The 22,611-nt window shown below is 46.3% G+C and overlaps 1 protein-coding gene across 2 annotated transcripts in view; it reads left to right on the top strand.

Annotated features, from left to right (window-relative positions):
• LOC100136701 (sodium channel protein type 4 subunit alpha) overlaps positions 1-22,611 on the top strand; it is a 210,328-nt gene that overhangs the window by 122,870 nt on the left and 64,847 nt on the right. The gene's annotated exons all lie outside the window — the stretch shown is intronic.

The raw sequence follows: 22,611 nt of genomic DNA, 5'->3' as shown, positions 1-22,611 counted from the left end.
GGGCATGGTGTGACTCAGCCAGGCTGAAAGATTGAGCGCAACCTGACCCAGTCTGGTCCCTGGTCCGGCACATATACATACACAGCCCAGGATATAATCTAGGCTTGCCCATCAGATAACGGGCCTACTTTCACCTCTCCAGTTACCAGGCTGTCCGTTCTGCTTTGAATAATGCTGATTAGCACCAGACCCCCGCAGGTGCAGGGACCCAGAGCATATCCGCTCGCATCATCTGCTCCGCTGATTGAAGCTCCCAGCAGATAGGGACACACAGACACTCACGCACAGACACACAGACACTCACGCACAGACACACAGACACACAGACACTCACGCACAGACACACAGACAGATCACATTTTATTTGTCACATGCTTCGTAAACAACAGGTGTAGACTAAGAGTGAAATGCTTAAATGCCCCAAAATGCAGAGTGAAAAATATTGAGAAAATGGTTTTTATGTAAGGAATAAATACACAATGAGTAATGATAACGGCTATATACACGGGGTACCAGTACCAGTACCAGTTTAGTGACCCCTCTTCCCACACACACATCTCTCTCTGTTTAGTGACCCCTCTTCCCACACACACATCTCTTTCTGTTTAGTTACCCTCCCCCACACACACATCTCTCTCTGTTTAGTGATCCCACTTCCGACACACACATCTCTCTCTGTTTAGTGACCCCACTTCCCACACACACACACACACACACACACGTGCACAACACCCACTCGCTCGCTCTCTCTGTCTCTTTCTCTCTTTCTTTCTTTCTTTCTTGACTGACGACACATTTGTTTCCACCGTGTGTGTGGTCCAAACAACCTTTCAAAGTTAGAGGCGAAGGGGAGGAGAGGTACAAGGCTGGTAAGGTAACATGACACCGAGATGAAAAGGGATAATTAAAGGAGATAACCATCCCCTATCCCTGTAAAAAATGTAGGATGTTAATTTGATCACTCTTTTGTTGCTGAGAAATGCTAACTTGTACTGTAGTGTATTCAATGTTTAAAAAGGCTTCTAAAGTTTGAAATTTCCACTTTAAAATGTCAGACTTGATTTGTATCTACCCCTACAAAAAAATATACATTAAATATAATCCACATAGTACTTCTAATTTCCTGTTGCTGCAGGATTCTATTCCTGTTGTAGCAAACTGGCTCGAATTAAGATCCTACACCTGTATATTCAACCCCCCAAGCCAAGACCACACTGTATACTGTAACTGAACCTTACTGGCCATGGCCCACATACAGTATGTTTGAGAGCAGGGGTGTAGGGTTATGCTGGCAAGCTGCCTGGATAGAGGACAGACTCTCTAGTCTAGACTCTCCAGTCAGATTGCTTCTGAACATTGTTGCTGGGGATGAGAGTGGCAGGCGGTGGCGTAATGACCTGTGTTTGTGCTGCACTCACCGCGTTCACAGGATTCCCAGAACAAGGGATTAGAGAATGCTATTGCCATGGATCTCCACGATACTCACCCCCCTTCTCCCTTTTACTCTCTCTCTGTCTCTGTCTCTCTTTCTCTCTATTCCTCTCTCTCCCTCTTTCTCTCTCTCTCACTCTCCCTTTCCCTGAGTGAAAACAAGACATTCATGCCATGGGGATATTGTGCAGACATTTACAAGCACATTCAGGGCAGCTATTGGATTGTTCAAATTGGTCCACTCGTGTCCACAGAGAGGGGACTGTTCACAGAGTCCCACGCAGGAGAAGGGAGTGTTCACAGAGTCCCACACAGGAGAAGGGAGTGTTCAAAGAGTACCATGTAGAAGAGGGGAATGTTCACAGAGTACCATGTAGAAGAGGGGGGTGTTCACAGAGTACCATGCAGGAGAGGGGAATGTTCACAAGTACCATGTAGGAGAGGGGAGTGTTCACAGAGTCCGACGCAGGAGAAGGGAGTGTTCACAGAGTCCCACGCAGGAGAAGGGAGTGTTCACAGAGTCCCACGCAGGAGAAGGGAGTGTTCACAGAGTCCCACGCAGGAGAAGGGAGTGTTCACAGAGTCCCACGCAGGAGAAGGGAGTGTTCACAGAGTACCATGCAGGAGAGGGGAGTGTTCACAGAGTACCATGTAGAAGAGGGGAATGTTCACAGAGTACCATGTAGAACAGGGGAGGGTTCAGAGTACCATGCAGGAGAGGGGAGTGTTCACAGAGTACCATGCAGGAGAGGGGAGTGTTCATTGAGTCCCACGCAGGAGAAGGGAGTGTTCACAGAGTCCCACGCAGGAGAAGGGAATGTTCACAGAGTCCCACGCAGGAGAAGGGAGTGTTCACAGAGTACCATGCAGGAGAGGGGAGTGTTCACAGAGTACCATGCAGGAGAGGGGAGTGTTCACAGAGTACCATGTAGAAGAGGGGAGGGTTCAGAGTACCATGCAGGAGAGGGGAGTGTTCACAGAGTACCATGCAGGAGAAGGGAGTGTTCACAGAGTACCATGCAGGAGAGGGGAGTGTTCACAGAGTACCATGCAGGAGAGGGGATTGTTCACAGAGTACCATGTAGAAGAGGGGAATGTTCACAGAGTACCATGTAGAACAGGGGGGTGTTCACAGAGTACCACCTCACTTTGGTAGGGCCTCTGGTGTGGGGACCCTCACTGCGGGACTGGGGACCCTCGCTGCGGGCCCCAGACCGGGAAAACAAAACATAGAATGCCCACCCAAATCACACCCTGACCAAACCAAAATAGAGACATAAAAGGCTTTTTCAGGTCAGTGCGTGACAGTATCACTGTCATTCATAGCCTAGTGGTTAGAGCGTTGGACTAGTAACCAAAAGGTTGCAAGATTGAATCCTTGAGCTGACAAGGTGAAAATCTGCCGTTCTGCCCCTGAACAAGACAGTTAACCCACTGTTCCTAGGCCGTTATTGAAAAGAAGAATTTGTTCATAACTGACTTGCCTAGTTAAATAAAGGTAAAATAAATAATTCATCACCAGATCAGCTAAACTAAGGCAGAGATTGGGTCTCATGCTCTCATCAGTGAGTGTTAAATGCCACACACCCAAAGCCCAGTGACAGTCATACTAAATGTGTGTTTATGTGTGTGTCCACCTCTACTTTAAGTGTGTATGGGACTCCTAAGGTGTCTCTTTGGAAGGTTCCATGTTAGGTGGTGTCCTTCCATTGGACCCTGGCCCTGTGGGACTCCTAACTATGCTAGGTGTTAATACCCAGACACAACTGGCAGCAGTTAGCACCTCACTAACTGTATGGCAACCAGGAGCCTGCTACACCTTGCTCTTTCCAAATTCATCTTATGTTTACACACCGTCTCTGATGGCAACAGTTTCTAGGGATTTGTTGTTGTGTTTTCCTCAAAGCATATTACTACAGATTAGAAAAAGCCATCACCAAGTAATTCTAATATTACCAAATAATCACTACATTTTTAATTAGAATTGAATTCATGTGAGAATTTACTGCCAGGGTAGTCTCACTATAGTCTAATCAAATAACACAGTGGTTTAGTACTTACTAATATTAAAGCATTGAAATTCATTGACGCAATGCATTTTAATTACTTTTATCCTGAATCATGTGTCTCAAATCATACCATAGGCTAGCCATAGGCGGACCCTGATCCTCACTGTAACAGTAGGATTCATAGTAAAAAGAGCCCTCGTTTGATAAGGTTTTTGGGAGACAATGATGCAGACCCTCAAAGGGTTTAGCAGTGAGAATATGGGCCACACTGCTCTAAGGCTAATGCCTTCCAGCCATTCATTTGACTTATCGGCACAGAAATGCTATCATTTTGCATGGATGGGTAAAGTAACCACGCAATGTGTGTGTGTGTGTGTGTGTGTGTTCATGCATGTGCGTGCGTGTTTGGTTGCAGTTTAATATTCAGTTGTCACAACATTCGTTGCTTGGATACAGACGACAGGGTTTCGGTCAATTTTTTACTCGAGAACAGCTTCAAATGCCAAGTCAAATGTCAAATGTCAATCGTTATCAAACACAATATTGAGATTCAGTTTGTCAAGATATCCTAAAATGTCTGCGGTTGAAGTTATTGGTTGGCTGTACTTGGTCTTGTATGACTCATGGTTATTGGCTAGACTGTGTGAGTTGGTAAAATACCAATCAACAGTGCATTAACGTTTACCTTTTTGGTATTTTGCCCTGGACATTTTGCTGTTTCTCCTCTCTGTCAAGATGTCACTGATCCTCAAGGGAGTATAAGGCATGAAAACAATATTTGCTCCAATTCTGTTGGTGCAACTGATGAAATTCTGTTGGTGCTACTGATGAAATTCTGTTGGTGCTACTGATGGAATTCTGTTGGTGCTACTGATGGAATTCTGTTGGTGCTACTGATGAAATTCTGTTGGTGCTACTGATGGAATTCTGTTGGTGCTACTGATGAAATTCTGTTGCTGTTACTGATGAAATTCTGTTGGTGCTACTGATGGAATTCTGTTGGTGCTACTGATGGAATTCTGTTGATGCTACTGAATAAATTCTGTTGATGCTACTGATGAAATTCTGTTGGTGCTACTGAAGAAAATCTGTTGGTGCTACTGATGAAATTCTGTTGGTTCTCCAGTTGTATCCTCGTTGTACATTTACAGTAAAACCAATCCAGACTGATCTGATGAGGTATTATACTGCTTTTTTCTAAGTTGATAATAGGTAAGACCATTTGATGAATGTCATAACTGGGCTGTGTAAATCTACGTGCTTGTGTGTGTGTGTGCTAGGCCTGTAGAGACAATGGTCTATTTATGGCTCATGTCGCTCCCCAGCTAAAGCCAGGGGAGGTATGCAGCTATTAGGGTATACAGAACAGGTGACACTATGGCACCGGAGCTACCTGCTCAGTGACCTCGTACTAATCTGACCTCATCCAAGATGGCCGACCAGGCCCACTTTTTGGTTTCCACTAGATAACACAGCCACAAAGTCAAAATTGGCTATATCGTTTTATAAAAGTCATGAAAACAAAAATGTAATTTAAGTTTAGCAGTGTGGTTAAGGTGAGAGTAGGTACTAGTTGCCCTTTTATTTTTTCTTTATTTAACTAGGCAAGTCAGTTAAGAACAAATTCTTATTTACATTGACAGCTTACACCGGCCAAACCCAGACAACACTAGGCCAATTGTGCACTGCCCTATGGGACTCCCAGTCACAGCCAGTTGTGATACAGCCTGGATTCAAACCAGGGTGTCTTTAGTGACACCTCTAACACTGAGATGCAGCGCCTTAGACCGCTGTGCCAGTCCTTAGTTGTCACTGATACTCTTTCAGATATGTATTGTCCCATAATGGTAAAAATTTAGTTTGAGGTTAGGGAGATCTGATCATAGACTAGGGACAACATAATTCTACCTTGAGCACTTTCTTAACTATTCAGTGATTTATAGGACGGGGTAAAAAGACAGTGTTGGAAATGGGACTGTGAGTAGGATGACGAGACAGGGGTGGTGGCTAGGCAAGCATATGGGATATTATTAAAGTTCAAATTAATTGTCCCTGTCTGCCTCTAAAAAGGGATAAGGTGAATATCTCCTGGTGGCTGTGGTGGCTAGGACATGGTGGTGGCTAGGACATGGTGGTGGCTAGGACATGGTGGTGGCTAGGACATGGTGGTGGCTAGGACATGGTGGTGGCTAGGACATGGTGGCGGCTAGGACATGGTGGCGGCTAGGACATGGTGGTGGCTAGGACATGGTGGTGGCTAGGACATGGTGGTGGCTAGGACATGGTGGTGGCTACGACATGGTGGTAGCTAGGACATGGTGGTGGCTAGGACATGGTGGTGGCTAAGACATGGTGGTGGCTAAGACATGGTGGTGGCTAAGACATGGTGGTGGCTAAGACATGGTGGTGGCTAAGACATGGTGGTGGCTAAGACATGGTGGTGGCTAAGACATGGTGGTGGCTAGGACATGGTGGTGGCTAAGACATGGTGGTGGCTAGGACATGGTGGTGGCTAGGACATGGTGGTGGCTAAGACATGGTGGTGGCTAGGACATGGTGGTGGCTAGGACATGGTGGTGGCTAAGACATGGTGGTGGCTAAGACATGGTGGTGGCTAAGACATGGTGGTGGCTAAGACATGGTGGTGGCTAAGACATGGTGGTGGCTAGGACATGGTGGTGGCTAAGACATGGTGGTCGCTAAGACATGGTGGTGGCTAAGACATGGTGGTAGCTAGGACATGGTGGTGGCTAAGACATGGTGGTGCCTAGGACATGGTGGTGGCTAGGACATGGTGGCGGCTAGGACATGGTGGTGGCTAGGACATGGTGGTGGCTAGGACATGGTGGTGGCTAGGACATGGTGGTGGCTAGGACATGGTGGTGGCTACGACATGGTGGTAGCTAGGACATGGTGGTGGCTAGAACATGGTGGTGGCTAAGACATGGTGGTGGCTAAGACATGGTGGTGGCTAAGACATGGTGGTGGCTAAGACATGGTGGTGGCTAAGACATGGTGGTGGCTAAGACATGGTGGTGGCTAAGACATGGTGGTGGCTAGGACATGGTGGTGGCTAAGACATGGTGGTGGCTAGGACATGGTGGTGGCTAGGACATGGTGGTGGCTAAGACATGGTGGTGGCTAGGACATGGTGGTGGCTAGGACATGGTGGTGGCTAAGACATGGTGGTGGCTAAGACATGGTGGTGGCTAAGACATGGTGGTGGCTAAGACATGGTGGTGGCTAAGACATGGTGGTGGCTAGGACATGGTGGTGGCTAAGACATGGTGGTCGCTAAGACATGGTGGTGGCTAAGACATGGTGGTAGCTAGGACATGGTGGTGGCTAAGACATGGTGGTGCCTAGGACATGGTGGTGGCTAAGACATGGTGGTGGCTAGGACATAGTGGTGGCTAGGACATGGTGGTGGCTAAGACATGGTGGTGGCTAGGACATGGTGGTGGCTAGGACATGGTGGTGGCTAAGACATGGTGGTGGCTAGGACATGGTGGTGGCTAGGACATGGTGGTGGCTAAGACATGGTGGTGGCTAAGAGATGGTGGTAGCTAGGACATGGTGGTGGCTAAGACATGGTGGTGCCTAGGACATGGTGGTGGCTAAGACATGGTGGTGGCTAAGACATGGTGGTAGCTAGGACATGGTGGTGGCTAAGACATGGTGGTGGCTAAGACATGGTGGTGGCTAAGACATGGTGGTGGCTAAGACATGGTGGTGGCTAAGACATGGTGGTGGCTAGGACATGGTGGTGGCTAAGACATGGTGGTGGCTAGGACATGGTGGTGGCTAAGACATGGTGGTGGCTAAGACATGGTGGTGCCTAGGACATGGTGGTGGCTAAGACATGGTGGTGGGCTGGGAGAGAGAAGACTGGTTTAGTTTGGTCACCCAGATGGCTCTTAATACTAATACGATATTATAATACCCATCGGGTTCTGCAGACTGGACACTAATGAGCACGGGTCAAGACACGTGTGTGTGTGTATTGGTAGGTGGTGGCAGTGGTGGGGGATTGTGTGTGTGTGTAACCATTATAATCTCTTGAGATTGAATAACTATTTTCAAGAGAAAGTTTGCATTTTAGTAAAATCATCAGAATTGTATCTGGTGTAATTCATTACAAAGAACTGAAAGAAAATGTTGAGAATCACAAAAGCATTAGTTTAAAAAAAGCTTCGAAGAACGCTTCTAAGACCGTTTCAAACAACGCTTCTAAGAACGCTTCAAACAACGCTTTTAAGAACGCTTCGAAGAACGCTTCAAACAATGCTTCTAAGAACGTTTCTAAGAACGCTTCTAAGAACGCTTCAAACAACGCTTCAAACAACGCTTCTAAGAACGCTTCAAACAACGCTTCTAAGAACGCTTCAAAGAACGCTTCAAACAACGCTTCTAAGAACGCTTCAAACAACGCTTCAAACAACGCTTCTAAGAACGCTTCAAACAACGCTTCTAAGAACGCTTCAAACAATGCTTCTAAGAACGTTTCTAAGAACGCTTCTAAGAACGCTTCAAACAACGCTTCTAAGAACGCTTCAAACAACGCTTCTAAGAACGCTTCTGTTACGGTGCGTGAATGAGGACCCAAAAGCGAATTAACTTAAACAGAGCTTCTTTAATTACCAAACATAGGTAGGCTCAGACGGACCGGCAGATTCCGACAGGACAAGACAAGGTTACAGCAAACATGACGACAGTCTGGTTCAGGCATGAAACACAACAAACAAGAATCCGACAAAGACAGGAGCAGAAACAGAGAGAGATATAGGGACCTAATCAGAGGGAAAAAGGGAACAGGTGGGAAAAGGGGTGACGAGGTGGTTAGGAGGAGACAAGGCACAGCTGGGGGAAAGAGGGGGAGAAAAGGTAACCTAACAACGACCAGCAGAGGGAGACAGGGTGAAGGGAAAGGACAGAGACAAGACACAACATGACAGTACATGACAGTACCCCCCCACTCACCGAGCGCCTCCTGGCGCACTCGAGGAGGAAACCTGGCGGCAACGGAGGAAATCCTCGATCAGCACACGGTCCAGCACGTCCCGAGAGGGAACCCAACTCCTCTCCTCAGGACCGTACCCCTCCCAATCTACGAGGTACTGGTGACCACGGCCCCGAGGACGCATGTCCAAAATTCTACGGACCCTGTAGATGGGTGCGCCCTCGACAAGGATGGGGGGGGGGGGGGGGGGGGGAGACGAGCGGGGGCGCGAAGGACGGGCTTGATGCAGGAGACATGGAAGACCGGGTGGACGCGACGAAGGTATCGCGGAAGAAGAAGTCGAACTGCGACAGGATTAATGACCCGAGAAATACGGAACGGACCAATGAACCGCGGGGTCAACTTGCGAGAAGCCGTCTTAAGGGGAAGGTTCTGAGTGGAGAGCCAAACTCTCTGACCGCGACAATATCTAGGACTCTTAGTTCTACGCTTATTAGCAGCCCTCACAGTCTGCGTCCTATAACGGCAAAGTGCAGACCTGACCCTCTTCCAGGTGCGCTCGCAACGTTGGACAAAAGCCTGAGCGGAGGGGACGCTGGACTCGGCGAACTGAGATGAGAACAGCGGAGGCTGGTACCCGAGGCTACTCTGAAAAGGAGATAGCCCGGTCGCAGACGAAGGAAGCGAGTTGTGGGCGTATTCTGCCCAGGGGAGCTGTTCTGACCAAGGCGCAGGGTTGCGAAAAGAAAGACTGCGTAAGATGCGACCAATAGTCTGATTGGCCCGTTCTGCTTGACCGTTAGACTGGGGGTGAAAGCCGGAAGAGAGACTGACGGAAGCCCCAATCAAACGGCAAAACTCCCTCCAAAATTGAGACGTGAATTGCGGACCTCTGTCCGAAACGACGTCTGACGGAAGGCCATGAATTCTGAAAACATTCTCGATGATGATTTGTGCCGTCTCTTTAGCAGAAGGAAGCTTAGCAAGGGGAATGAAATGAGCCGCCTTAGAGAACCTATCGACAACCGTAAGAATAACAGTCTTCCCCGCTGACGAAGGCAGTCCGGTGACAAAATCTAAGGCGATGTGAGACCACGGTCGAGAGGGAATAGGAAGCGGCCTGAGACGGCCGGCAGGAGGAGAGTTACCGGACTTAGTCTGCGCGCAGACCGAACAAGCAGCCACGAAACGACGCGTGTCATGCTCCCGGGTGGGCCACCAAAAACGCTGGCGAATGGAAGCAAGCGTACCCCGAACGCCAGGGTGGCCGGCTAACTTGGCAGAGTGAGCCCACTGAAGAACGGCCAGACGAGTAGGAACGGGAACGAAAAGAAGGTTCCTAGGACAAGCGCGCGGCGACGGAGTGTGAGTGAGCGCTTGCTTTACCTGCCTCTCAATTCCCCAGACAGTCAACCCGACAACACGCCCCTCAGGGAGAATCCCCTCGGGGTCAGTGGAGGCTACTGAAGAACTGAAGAGACGAGACAAAGCATCAGGCTTGGTGTTCTTAGAGCCCGGACGATAAGAAATCACGAACTCGAAACGAGCGAAAAACAGCGCCCAACGCGCCTGACGCGCATTAAGTCGTTTGGCAGAACGGATGTACTCAAGGTTCCTATGGTCAGTCCAAACGACAAAAGGAACGGTCGCCCCCTCCAACCACTGTCGCCATTCGCCTAGGGCTAACCGGATGGCGAGCAGTTCGCGGTTACCCACATCATAGTTACGTTCCGACGGCGACAGGCGATGAGAAAAATACGCGCATGGGTGGACCTTGTCGTCAGAGAGGGAGCGCTGAGAAAGAATGGCTCCCACGCCCACCTCTGACGCGTCAACCTCGACAACGAACTGTCTAGAGACGTCAGGTGTAACAAGGATAGGAGCGGATGTAAAACGATTCTTGAGGAGATCAAAAGCTCCCTGGGCGGAAACGGACCACTTAAAGCACGTCTTGACAGAAGTAAGGGCTGTGAGAGGAGCTGCCACCTGACCGAAATTACGGATGAAACGACGATAGAAGTTCGCGAAGCCGAGAAAGCGCTGCAGCTCGACGCGTGACTTAGGGACGGGCCAATCAATGACAGCTTGGACCTTAGCGGGATCCATCTTAATGCCTTCAGCGGAAATAACAGAACCGAGAAATGTGACGGAGGAGGCATGAAAAGTGCACTTCTCAGCCTTCACAAAAAGACAATTCTCTAAAAGGCGCTGGAGGACACGTCGAACGTGCTGAACATGAATCTGGAGTGACGGTGAAAAAATCAGGATATCGTCAAGGTAAACGAAAACAAAGATGTTCAGCATGTCTCTCAGGACATCATTGACTAATGCCTGAAAGACAGCTGGAGCGTTAGCGAGGCCGAAAGGAAGAACCCGGTATTCAAAGTGCCCTAACGGAGTGTTAAACGCCGTCTTCCACTCGTCCCCCTCCCTGATGCGCACGAGATGGTAAGCGTTACGAAGGTCCAACTTAGTGAAAAACCTGGCTCCCTGCAGGATCTCGAAGGCTGAAGACATAAGAGGAAGCGGATAACGATTCTTCACTGTTATGTCATTCAGCCCTCGATAATCTATGCAGGGGCGCAGAGACCCGTCCTTCTTCTTGACAAAAAAACCCCCCGCTCCGGCGGGAGAGGAGGAGGGGACTATGGTACCGGCGTCAAGAGCTACAGACAAATAATCTTCGAGAGCCTTACGTTCGGGAGCCGACAGAGAGTATAGTCTACCCCGGGGGGGGGGGGTGGTTCCCGGAAGGAGATCAATACTACAATCATACGACCGGTGTGGAGGAAGAGAGGTGGCCCTGGACCGACTGAACACCGTGCGTAGATCGTGATATTCCTCCGGCACCCCTGTCAAATCACCAGGCTCCTCCTGTGAAGAAGAGACAGAGGAAACAGGAGGGATAGCAGACATTAAACATTTCACATGACAAGAGACGTTCCAGGAGAGGATAGAATTACTAGACCAATTAATGGAAGGATTATGACAAACTAGCCAGGGATGGCCCAAAACAACAGGTGTAAAAGGTGAACGAAAAATTAAAAAAGAAATGGTTTCACTATGATTACCAGAAACAGTGAGGGTTAAAGGTAGCGTCTCACGCTGAATCCTGGGGAGAGGACTACCATCCAGGGCGAACAAGGCCGTGGGCTCCTTTAACTGTCTGAGAGGAATGTCATGTTCCCGAGCCCAGGTCTCGTCCATAAAACAGCCCTCCGCCCCAGAGTCTATTAAGGCACTGCAGGAAGCTGACGAACCGGTCCAGCGTAGATGGACCGACAAGGTAGTGCAGGATCTTGAAGGAGAGACAGGAGTAGTAGCGCTCACCAGTAGCCCTCCGCTTACTGACGAGCTCTGGCCTTTTACTGGACATGAAGTGACAAAATGACCAGCGGAACCGCAATAGAGACAGAGGCGGTTGGTGATTCTCCGTTCCCTCTCCTTAGTCGAGATGCGGATACCTCCCAGCTGCATGGGCTCAGCACCCGAGCCGGCAGAGGAAGATGGTAGTGATGCGGAGAGGGGGGCAACGGAGAACGCGAGCTCCTTTCCACGAGCTCGGTGACGAAGATCAACCCGTCGCTCAATGCGAATAGCGAGTTCAATCAAGGAATCCACGCTGGAAGGAACCTCCCGGGAGAGAATCTCATCCTTTACCTCTGCGCGGAGACCCTCCAGAAAACGAGCGAGCAAAGCCGGCTCGTTCCAGCCACTGGAGGCAGCAAGAGTGCGAAACTCAATAGAGTAGTCTGTTATGGATCGATTACCTTGACATAGGGAAGACAGGGCCCTGGAAGCCTCCTCCCCAAAAACAGATCGATCAAAAACCCGTATCATCTCCTCCTTAAAGTCCTGATACTGGTTAGTACACTCAGCCCTTGCCTCCCAGATTGCCGTGCCCCACTCACGAGCCCGTCCAATAAGGAGAGATATGACGTAGGCGACACGAGCAGTGCTCCTGGAGTAAGTGTTGGGCTGGAGAGAAAACACAATATCACACTGGGTGAGGAACGAGCGGCATTCAGTGGGCTCCACAGAGTAACACGGCGGGTTATTGATTCTGGGCTCCGGAGATTCGAAAGCCCTGGAAGTGGCCGGTGGATCGAGGCGGAGATGGTGAACCTGTTCTGTGAGGTTGGAGACTTGGGTGGCCAGGGTCTCAACGGCATGTCGAGCAGCAGACACTTCCTGCTCGTGTCTGCCTAGCATCGCTCCCTGGATCCCGACGGCTGAGTGGAGAGGATCCGAAGTCGCTGGGTCCATTCTTGGTCGGATTCTTCTGTTACGGTGCGTGAATGAGGACCCAAAAGCGAATTAACTTAAACAGAGCTTCTTTAATTACCAAACATAGGTAGGCTCAGACGGACCGGCAGATTCCGACAGGACAAGACAAGGTTACAGCAAACATGACGACAGTCTGGTTCAGGCATGAAACACAACAAACAAGAATCCGACAAAGACAGGAGCAGAAACAGAGAGAGATATAGGGACCTAATCAGAGGGAAAAAGGGAACAGGTGGGAAAAGGGGTGACGAGGTGGTTAGGAGGAGACAAGGCACAGCTGGGGGAAAGAGGGGGAGAAAAGGTAACCTAACAACGACCAGCAGAGGGAGACAGGGTGAAGGGAAAGGACAGAGACAAGACACAACATGACAGTACATGACAGCTTCGAAGAACGCTTCAAACAACGCTTCTAAGAACGCTTCTAAGAACGCTTCAAACAATGCTTCAAACAACGCTTCTAAGAACGCTTCAAACAACGCTTCTAAGAACGCTTCTAAGAACGCTTCAAACAACGCTTCTAAGAACGCTTCTAAGAACGCTTCAAACAACGCTTCTAAGAACGCTTCTAAGAACGCTTCAAACAATGCTTCAAACAACGCTTCTAAGAACGCTTCTAAGAACGCTTCTAAGAACGCTTCAAACAACGCTTCTAAGAACGCTTCAAACAACGCTTCTAAGAACGCTTCTAAGAACGCTTCAAACAACGCTTCTAAGAACGCTTCTAAGAACGCTTCAAACACCGCTTCAAACAACGCTTCTAAGAACGCTTCAAACAACGCTTCTAAGAACGCTTCAAACAACGCTTCTAAGAATGCTTCAAACAACGCTTCTAAGAACGCTTCAAACAACGCTTCAAACAACGCTTCTAAGAACGCTTCTAACAACGCTTCTAAGAACGCTTCAAACAACGCTTTAAAAAATGCTTTAATGCAAAAATGCCTTGGTTGTAATTACAATATCTAATACTGCGCCTCTCCTCTCTGTCATTAGGGCTATGTTATTAGCCGTACACATTTCTATCAATCAGAGGCGTGTGAATCAAGTTAGATGGCATCGTTAACTATCATGGGCACTTAATGTTTTCTGAAGTGCATTATTTCATTATAAAGGGCCTCAAGTGGACTGGAAGAGTGGTCTTTATGCTTCATTGGGCACGTTCATTGCCCGCTGTGTGTTCGGGTGGCAGGCTAAGGCACTAGACTCTCCTCCACTGGGAGATTGTGACCTAATAAACATCATTTGCTCTCCTCAATAAACTAAGACACAGACACAAATATACCCATTTCACACTACTGAGCCTAGCTGAGCTGGCCTGGTTACGTATCCAGAACAGTTCCAGCAGACAACATCAGAGGTGGTATTGTATGGTTCGGGATGGTACATTAGTGTGAAAGGGTATTAGACAACGATGAAGGAAGAAGGATATTTTCCTCAGGCCTGAAGACTTGCATTAGCTCTTCATGCCAATCCCAGGTCTTTAGCTCAGCGTGCTAACAGTCTTGTGGTATGCCTACCACCCAGGTTCGAGAGACAGAGAGACAGACAGACAGACAGACAGACAGAGATAGATCCCATATCTATTGGGTAAAATACCAGTGTGCCATAACAGCAGCAAGATTTGTGACCTGTTGCCACAAGAGAAGGGAAACCAGTGAATTAAAAAAAAAGTATTTTATTTAACCTGGCAAGTCAGTTAAGAACAAATTCTTATTTACAATGACGGCTTACACCAGGCAAACCCGGACGACGCTGGGCCAATTGTGAACCGTCCTATGGGACTCCCAATCACAGCCAGATGTTATACAGCCTGGATTTGAACCAGGGTGTCTGTAGTCACTGAGATGCAGTGCCGGTCTCGCTGTGCCACTTGGGAGCCAAAGAACAAATATCATTGTAAAAACAACCTATATTTATGTTTATTTATTTTCCCTTTTGTACTTTAACGATGTGCACATCGTTACAACACTGTATATAGACACAATATGACATTTTGAATGTCTCTATTATTTTGGAAGTGTAATATTTACTGTTGTAAACATATGTTTCCCATGCCAAAAAGCCCCTTGAATTGAATTGAGCGAGAGAGAGCTAGTGAGCTTTAGCTTGGTAGCTTTTTACTCAACTGATGGCTAATTCTGGGCAACATCGATACAACTGAAAGACACAGAGTCATAACTCTTTCAATCCCGACAACCTTAAATATTCTGCCTTCGTATCTCAGGGTTTATCTCTCTAACACAAGTCAGTGTCTGGTGTTTTGTTGTGGGAAGCATGACTGCATGCTGTGATGAGCGATTTGATTCAGGTGACATTTGCGCTGCCCTGGGTCTCAGAGAGGGACGCAGACAGGGAGTATTAGAGAGCTATGGGGCTAGACTGCTGCCTTGTCGTTCAGGCCTCAGCACCTTCAAGGCCCTTGAGGCTATCACAACATATCTCTGTATTCTCCCCTAGTCTTGAGCTAACCTCTTACGATGCAGAAGCCTTACTTGGTTCGTTCTGTTGCTGTGCCCCAATACACTAAGTACGTGGTTTGGTTTGAGCTCCAGTTTCCTTTTAGCCAGGTTGTTATATTGTTTTTTCACAGATTTATATGAGAGTATACCAGTTATCTGGAGTAAAGGCCTGACCCAATCTAAACTAATTGGTACGCTCCTGCTAAATGAGTCGGGCTCAGGTGGGATGGGACTCCTAACATTCTGTAATCCTTCACGGGGGAAATTGATGAATGCATCACGGTTTGCCCCCAGTGAGATGTGAGGCTGCCACAGCCGGTGTGTGCATGTGCACGTTTTTGTGTATGTTGCGATTATAGCGCCTTTGTGGGTTGAGGTCTTCACTTGGCGATATTGCCTCTGGTCTCGGACAGAGTCAGAGGTCCAGAACTGCAGGCTGTGGAGGGGGAGGCAGGCTGTGGAGGGGGGGGGGGGGGAGCAGGCTGTGGAGGGGGAAGCAGGCTGTGGAGGGGGAAGCAGGCTGTGGAGGGGGAAGCAGGCTGTGGAGGGGGAAGCAGGCTGTGGAGGGGGAAGCAGGCTGTGGAGGGGGAAGAAGGCTGTGGAGGGGGAAGCAGGCTGTGGAGGGGGAAGCAGGCTGTGGAGGGGGAAGAAGGCTGTGGAGGGGGAAGAAGGCTGTGGAGGGGGAAGCAGGCTGTGGAGGGGGAAGAAGGCTGTGGAGGGGGAAGCAGGCTGTGGAGGGGGAAGCAGGCTGTGGAGGGGGAAGCAGTCTGTGGAGGGGGAGGCAGGCTGTGGAGGGGGAAGCAGTCTGTGGAGGGGGAGGCAGGCTGTGGAGGGGGAAGCAGGCTGTGGAGGGGGGAGCAGGCTGTGGAGGGGGAAGCAGGGCTGTGGCTGTTAAAGGTGATTTGTTTACCATTCCACTCATTCCGCTCCAGCCATTACCACAAGCCCGTCTTCCCCAATTAAGGTACTACTAACAAACACACACACACGCACAAACCCCGACACACACATAGAGCTTTATTTTTGTGAAATGTCAGGACTTTTTGAGGAGTAAAAATGCTTGACCATTAAAAATCATATATTCCCTACCCCATAACCCTAAACCTAACACTAACCTTAACCTTAATCCTAACCCCCAAAACCCTAAACCTAAACATAACCCTAACCCTACCCCAAAAACCCTAAACCTAACCCTTAAGCTTAAAATAGCATTTGAACAAATCAGGACCTGGAAAATGTTCAACAATGTTTTTTGTTCTCATGTTTATGGGGTAGATCAGCTTTAATCGCTTCCATCAATGTAATTGTCTGCATAATTACCAATCTCCCATACATTTATTTGTAAATATATAATATATATATATTTTTTTTAAATATATTTTCCTTTATTATTTTCCCCTAACCCTACCATCCCTCACCTACAGTAATTGGAGTAAACCAATGGACAACAACACTAAGGCTTCTAATTCCAGCTTATACATACTATATAAATTTTACAGACGCAGTATATTTTACATGAGTTATCTATTGTTTGTTTTTAGTCCCATCCTTCAGCTACCCTCAACCCCTCCCATCTATCTCTGAACACCATCCAGTTTTGATTTCTATTTGCCATATATATTTCAACTGTGCTGTGATGTTTCACAAAAGTTCTGAACCTTTCTATTCTCATAGTTTGTACAGATTGTAAATGAAAGATAAACATTTTAGATGAGTATTATTATATTATTGATAGATTGGACCAAAAACAGGCTACATATGGACATTACCAAAACATATGATGTAATGATTCTGTCTCTTTGCAGCAAAATCTGTAGGATTTTTAATGAATTTATTTGCAAATTATGGTGGTTATATGCTGCTTATAATCAAGTCAAGGTGACCGGGGACAATAGTTTGGTTAAACAGTACAAGTAGGATTTATGCAGATTTAGGAAGATGGTGAAACACAAGCATAGAGACAAATATAAAGTGGAGGAGCAATTCAGTGGGTCGGCCACAAGGCATATGTGGCAGGGGCTCCTAATGATCAACGATTACAAAAAGAAACCCAGGCACATCATGGTCACCAACGCCACCCTACCAGACGTGATAAACACCTTTTTTTCAAGATTAGAGTACAATGACCCTGAGCTGCCGAGGAGAGCCCCCGATGATAACATGGGCTACACACTCAGTCTCCACTGAGGACATGTAATGTAATTCAAACGTGTTAACCCCCACAAGGCTGCCGGATGATGTCGCTAGCCATGGCCTCAGAGCAAGTGCAGACCAGCTGGCTATTGTGTTCTCTGACATTTTCAATCTCTCCCTAGCTCAGGCCTCTATACCCACTATAATCCCTGTGGCCAAGAAAGGGAAAGTAACTGAACTGAATGACTACCGAGCAGTAGGACACACTTCCGTCATCATGAACTGCTTCGAGAGGCTAGTCAAAGACCATATCACCTCCTCCCTCCCCGACACTCTTGACCCTCTCCAAATTGCCTACCGCCCTGACAGATCCACAGACGACGCAATCGCCATTGTACTGCACACTGCACTTACACACCTGGACAAAAGGAATACATACATTCATCGACTACAGTTCGACCTTCAATATCATAGTGCCCTATAAGCTCCTAACAAAGCTCACAGCCCTGGGTCTGAACTACTCCATATTAAACTTGGTCTTGGACTTCCTGATGGGACGTTCACAGGTGTTGAAGGTAGGCAACATTACCTCCTTTACACTGATCCTCAACACGGAGCCCCACAAGGGTGCATCCTCAGTCCCCTCCTTTATTCTCTGTATATCCAGGACTGCGTGGCCTTCCATCATCAAGTTCGCTGACGACACAAAAGTAGTAGGCCTGCCCACCAAAAACGACAAGACAGCCTACAGGGAGTCGGTAGGCACTCTGATGGCGTGGTGCCAGGTAAACAACCTCTCCCTCAACTTTACGAAAACAAAGGAGATTATTGTGGATTTAAGGAGGAACCAGGCTGGACACGCCCCCATTCTCATCAACATGGCCGCCGTGTAACGGTCAATAACTTCAAATTCCTCGGCGTATACATCTCAGAGAAGCTGAAATGTTTTAACCACATGGACAGCGTAGTGAAGAAGGCACGACAGCGACTCTTCAACCTCAGGATGCTGAAGAAATTTGGGCTGTCCCCGAGGGCCCTCACAGTGTTCAACAGCAGCACCATCGAGAGCGTACTGTTGGGATGCATCACAGCCTGGTATGGCAACTCCACCGCCTTGGACCGCACGGCTCTTCAGAGGGTGATACATGCAGCCGAACGCACGATTGGGTGCACACTGCTTGCCCTACAGAACACCTACAATACCAGGTGTCGCAGGAAGGCCAAGAAGATCATCAGGGACCCCAGCCACCCAGGCCATGCCATGTTCTCCCTGCTTCAATCACTCACACATGGACAGTACATGGCAAAAACTGACATTCTGCAATGTTCTCGTCAATGAAATATTTGATCTCAATACAGTTTTCTGTTCCCAAAACTAAAATCTGTTACGAACAAAGTGGACTAAGTTTTGTAGACGTTACCCTTTGCCGAATAACAAAAAAAACTGGGTTGTTTATATAAATGCACTACTGGTACTGGTCTTATATTATCCCCAATGTATCACCAATGTAAAAAATCTGATTAGGATGAATAATATCCGACAATACCTTTTTAATTATATGCGCTATACATTTTGCTTGAATTTTTGCATCACAACACTGGTTGTGTAAGTGTGTAAGTGTAAGGGGCCTCCATATTTATATTTGGGTCCTGTTTCAGTAATATTGAAATCAGACCTTGTGTATCTAATAATATACCATTTTTATAGGAGTGGTTAAAATATGCTAATAACGGTCCTCTTAGTACATAAAAAAAGGTTTGGTATTCCTCAACTGGTATGCCATCCAGCCCTGGAGGTTTTCGGGACTTAAAGGCTTTAATTGCATCTTTAAGTTCCTCCTCTGTATTTTTAGCCTTCACTTGAGTCTTTCTGTACAGCTGTTCGTTTTACATTATTAATAGAAAAATCCTTACAATTAACTTTGGTTAGTGAAGATGGAGGAGACTGAACTGAAAACATCTGCTTAAAGTACTTTGCTTCCTCTTTCTAAATATGGTTTTGTGAATCATGGGTGACTCCGTCATTTAAAAAAAGTTTCAGTAAATTATTTTTGGTAGCATTTCTATAATTTGGTGCGTTTTCCCGCATATTCCATCCAGTTTGCTTTATTTTTATAATATACAGTATTACACTTGATCTTTCTTGAATAAGTTCCTCCATTTCTTTTTGTTTTTCCTCTAACGTATTCTGTGCCTCTATGGTACAGTTTGGATTGCTATCTAACTGTACTGTTAGTCCCTTCATTTATTTTGCTAATATGAATTATTTTGACCTAAATGGCTTTTGTTTTAAAGATCAGTATTGAATTGAATAAAAGTATCCTATACAATAAGGCGATATGCTGTACCTATATTATGTTGGAAAAAGTCCGTTATTAATTATTCTGTAATTATTCTGTCCTGTGTAAAAACAACAGCTTTGAATACATTTCCAATATCCTCGCCCACGTTGAAATTATAACGTAATTATAGGATGGTCCGGCCGCATTCTGTCCCCTATCAACTCTTTTTAAACGTTTGGTGCCAGCGAGAATGACATAAGAAAGTAGTCAATACGAAGTTCTTGTTTTGCTACCCTGTCAGGACATTGAGGTGAATTGGATAGAATTGTTAGGACATTGGGGTCCTGATAAGGTAGGAAAACAAGTACAACAACAGACACACACACACACACATATTTCTCTGTCATTCACTGTGGCCCTGAATTACTGCAGCTGACATTACTGCACCCTCCCCTTCCACTTCAGCGTTTATCATCAAAATCCTGCTGCTCTTCCCTGGCAGACACATACCCCTCACGTCAAAACATCTTCTCTGCCTCGGATAGATCCACCAAATTGACTTGAAACGTTGACATTTAGCAAATGTTTTATTCATTTTTTCATCCTATCGCAGGATGTGGGTGGGAGGGTCCGTGTCCCCCTATTGGACAGCTGTTCCTTTGTGTTAAGATCAATCCCGGGTTGAACCAGGGGTTCAAATTCCAAGATAAATGAAGTGCCTAGTATTTGTATATACTATATATCTGACAAAGATGGAGGATATATTATATATTAATTATTATATATAAATTATTATATTTGATATATTATGATATTCCTGTACAGTAGGTATAGAGCATGGTTGACTGTAAAAAAATATATAATTTATATTTATAGATTTATACAATTTATCTATAAATCTATGAATGAAGTCGTCCACCCAGCACTGTCAGCTCATGCCATGACTAGTTGATCCATTACTGGTTGAAAATGTGCGACAGCCAATCAGATCCCAGGATAGTGGGAACAGGAAGGGGTCATGTGGATGGTGACTGACACCCATCCCAGATCTTTACCGCTGATCACACACTATAATCAATTTATAGATGCACACACACACACACACACACACACACACAGCCGTTTGTATTGCTATCCTTGTGGGGAACAAATAATTGATTCCCATCCAAAATCCTATTTTCCCTAACCCCTAACCCTAACCTTAACCCTTAACCCTTAACCCTTAACCTAACCATAACCCTCAACTTAAGCCTAAGCCTTAGCCCTAACCCCCCAACCATAAAACTATAACGTTACCTAACTCCTAACTCATAACCTAACCATAGCCCCTAATCCTAACTCCAACCTTAATTCTAATCCTAATTGTAACCCTAACCCTAAACCCAACCCCTAAGCCTAACAGCATTTTTCCTCATGGGGACCTGCAAAAATGTTCCCACTTGTCCAACTGTTCCTTGTTTTACTATCCTTGTGAGGCCTTCTGGTACCCACAAGGATAGTAAAACAAAAACACACACTGCAGGTGAATCCAAATAAATCTCAATCTGTGCAGGCCCAACTGTGAAGGTCAGATTATGTTAAGGAAGGGATTTGTTTATTGAACCAGGAGCACAATTTATTTTGTTCCCTCTATTATTATTACGCAATGAGGTGATGTACATCTACCATCAGTGGGTGCAGTTAATGGCACACAAATGCATGTGATGTGTTGGCATTGTCCTGTCATTGTCCTGAGTTAAGAAAAGCAACCTGGTCTCACAGCATTTCATATTATTCTGTACGTAAATCCGAGACGCTGCACTTAGTTGTTAGGTTTCGTATGGTATGTATTCATTTGTAGATGTCCAGCATCCATTTTGTATGATATGTTACAAATTGCAATTCGGACAATTTTTTTTGAATTTGCGAAAGGAACAATGTTACGATTTTGAAAAATTTACGATATGTTATGAATTCTAATTTGTTGTTGCTAACATTAGCCAGGTGGTTAACGCTAACGTTAGCTAGGCTAAGGGTTAGGGGAAGGGTTATCTAAAAGGATTAAGGATAGGGTTAAAGTTAGGGGACAGGTTAGCTAACATGCTAAGTAGTTGCAAGTAGCTAATTAGCTAAAATTGTATGTGATGAGATTCGAACACGCGACATTTGAGTTGCTAGACATTTGCGTTATAAGCCTACACATCCACCGCGACCAACCAACCTCCTTTCATATTTGCCTTAAGTAACCTTCTGTCTTATGTAACCATGCCAAACTTAACATATCATACTCATTTGAGTGCCGAATTTACATTTACTATGTTACCTCTAGTCTATGAGACCAGGCTGTGAGTTCACATGTCAAAGGACTCTAGAATACTGTTCAGATGGGTTGAATGGAAACTGAAATCTGGACACTGACTGTAGGTCTATAACCTCCCACATATGCTTAATATTAACTCCTGCAGAATTAAGGATTTCTTGCAGTAAAATGATACATCAAATGTAGACATAAAAAATTATCAGGAACAGGAGAAATCCAATTTCTTTCAGCATCTTTAGAAAATGTGAATGCTCATTTCGATCTGTAGAGATGCTATCTTTATCAGCATCATAAAATCTTTTAGTATTTCAACCACATAAAATATGCATCCAAGCTCTGTCAGGAGGAATGGGCCAAAATTCACCCAACTTATAGGCTAATTGAAGCTATTGGAAGGCTACCCAAAACTGTTGAACCAAGTTAAACAATTTAAAGGCAATGCTACCAAATACTAATTGAGTGTATGTAAACTTCTGACCCACTGGGAATATGATGAAAGAAATTCTCTCTACTATTATTCTGACATTTCACATTCTTAAAATGAAGTGGTAATCCTAACTGACCTAAGACAGGGAATTTTTAGGATTAAATGTCAGGAATTGTGACTGAATTTAAATGTATTTGGCTAAGGTGTATATAAACTTCCGACTTCAACTGTAGCGCCTCACCATAATCACAAATAGGCATTGCTATCGTTATCTTTTACCACTAATCTCTCCAAAACATTACTTTTCTGGCCCTGCCTTCTATTGAT

The sequence above is a fragment of the Oncorhynchus mykiss genome, chromosome 11, assembly GCF_013265735.2.
Source record: "Oncorhynchus mykiss isolate Arlee chromosome 11, USDA_OmykA_1.1, whole genome shotgun sequence".
NCBI classification, from domain to species: Eukaryota; Metazoa; Chordata; class Actinopteri; order Salmoniformes; family Salmonidae; genus Oncorhynchus; species Oncorhynchus mykiss.
The sequence above is the reverse complement of the archived record's forward strand: the minus strand, read 5'-3'. Positions and strand labels throughout refer to the sequence as shown.